Source organism: Octopus bimaculoides, chromosome 1 (genome assembly GCF_001194135.2).
Source record: "Octopus bimaculoides isolate UCB-OBI-ISO-001 chromosome 1, ASM119413v2, whole genome shotgun sequence".
Taxonomy (NCBI): Eukaryota; Metazoa; Mollusca; class Cephalopoda; order Octopoda; family Octopodidae; genus Octopus; species Octopus bimaculoides.
In genome coordinates, this window is record NC_068981.1 from 69,756,458 (window position 1) to 69,758,828 (window position 2,371).

Sequence of the window (2,371 nt, forward strand, 5' to 3'; positions counted from 1 at the left end):
ACCGATCCATTGCTTGTTTTAACTTCCTGAGGAAAATATTAACATGTATCCTCACAGGAAAAATATATATGTACCTTGCGGAAAACAATCGGTATAACAAAAGGGGTGCCGAATAGGATCCAAGGGCACCAAGGATCACCTTGTGATAGACAAGGTTATAATGAAGAACTGTAAACGGTACCAAAATAAAATTATGCATGTCCTAGATAGATTTCAAAAAAGCTTACGGCACGTTGCCACATTCGCGGATTTGGAAGACTTGTATGGAATAGCTGAGAATGTGTTTGCACTGATTATGAACAGCTATGCATAGTTTGAAAACGCGTGTGTCCTGTACCAACCACCACTTAGACGAGGTAACAATCAAAAGAGGGATCTTCCAAGGAGACTCTTCTTCACCTCTCCCATTTTCTACAGTCCTACGTAAAATCAACATGCACTATGATGTAAGGAAGAACTAACCTCGTCTCAACCACCTTCTCTTCATGGATGATTTAAAACTGTTCGCAAAAACAGAGTCTGTAATGGAGAGGCTGGTTGAGACTGTGCAAATGTGCCGCAAGGATATAGGGATGGAATTTGGTATCTGAAAGTGCGAGATGTTACTTTGAAGTGGGGGAACATATGAAATTGTAGTGGTATTGAATTGCCAAATGGAGAGAGAATGGAGCACCGGGATGATGATGCGTCAAGTACTTTGGGATCCTGGAGTTAGACAGTATCTTGCACAGAGAAATCAAAGACACTGCATATTTAAAGCGCCTCAAACTCCTCTTGAAATCAAAGCTCAAATCAAAGACTGTAACTGCCATCAACATATGGGTTGTTGCTGTAGTCTGCTATAGTGCACCCATCATGAAATGGACACAAGCGGAGAGTGACCGACTCGATCGCACTATTGGAAAGGCAAAGCATGGTACCCTCCACCCTTATGCAAATGTACACAGGCTCTACATGAATAGAGGCAAGGGTGGACGTTTGCTGATTAGCGTACAGGAGTGCATCAGCATTGAAAGAAGAGAGATGGCAGGATAATTGGTAAACAGAAAAGATGACCTGTTGCAATATGCAGCTAGTGCAGAAGAAGCTAACAATGGACTTGAGGGTGCTCATGAATTCCAAACAAGAACAGACAACGAGAGAGATGAAACCCTACTCCGTATGGAATTGCATAGTTTCACCTTCAAACCAACAAATTAAAAGACCATGGAGAATCTGGAGGTGACTCTAGAAGAGTCACCTAAAGAGGAACACTGTAGGCCTAATCATCACTCCCAGGACCAGGCATTGAATACCAATTCAGTGAAAAAGAATTTATACCAAACAATTGCATCGGATTTCTACTGATTGTGTGGGAACAGGATCGAAAGTATGACTGACATTGTTAGTGATTGTAAAAGTTTTTCGGAGAAAGAGTTCAAGTGTAGACACGAAAAAGTAGCCCAAAATCTCCACTGGCTACTATGCCGTAAGTATGGATATGAGGTTATGGGTGCTTCGTACCAACATACAACGGAAAGGTAATGGACGAAAAGGGGAAGGCAAAAATCCTGTGGGACTTTGATTTCTAGACGGACAGTTTGTTAGAACACCGATGGCTGGATGTAGTAACATTTCGGAGGGGCAAACAAGAGTTCCTAATAATCGACGTCGCAGTGCTTGTGGGTCAACATATCATCCTGAAAGAAAGAGGAAATGTTGATAAAAATGGCGACCTGAGAATTGAGATCGCTACGGGAATCGAACATAAAGTTTCTCACTATTGTCATCAGAGCATTGGGTTTAATACCGCCTAATCTGAAAATAGAAACAGCTGAAAAACCTAGAGATCACTACAACTTAGATTGTATTGCAAAAGTCGGCATTACTTGATCTGCACACATATTGCGTTAAGTACTGTCTGTCTGAGGTCCTCGTTCTGACTTGACAAACAGTACAAACAACCGGTAGAAACAATATCTTCAATCAACAACCTCACCATATTGTATGCTGTACGACGTCTATAATAATGATAATACTAATAATAATAATAATAATAATAATAATAATAATAATAATAATAATAATAATAGACGAGTTAGATCCATACTAAAAAAAGAGCTCAATGCTAAAAACAAGATAATGGGTATCAACACTTTAGCTGTCCCAGTTATAAGCTACAGCTACAACATCCTTAACTGGACACTAAACGAACTATGTAAAATAGACAGGAAAACAAGAAAAATAATGACAGGATATAGGATGCACCACCCACAATCTGACATAGAAAGGCTATATATACAACGCACAGAAGGTGGCAGGGGTCTTATACAGCTAGAAAACTATTATAAAATAACCACCATAGGACTGCAAAAATACCTACTCCAGAAGC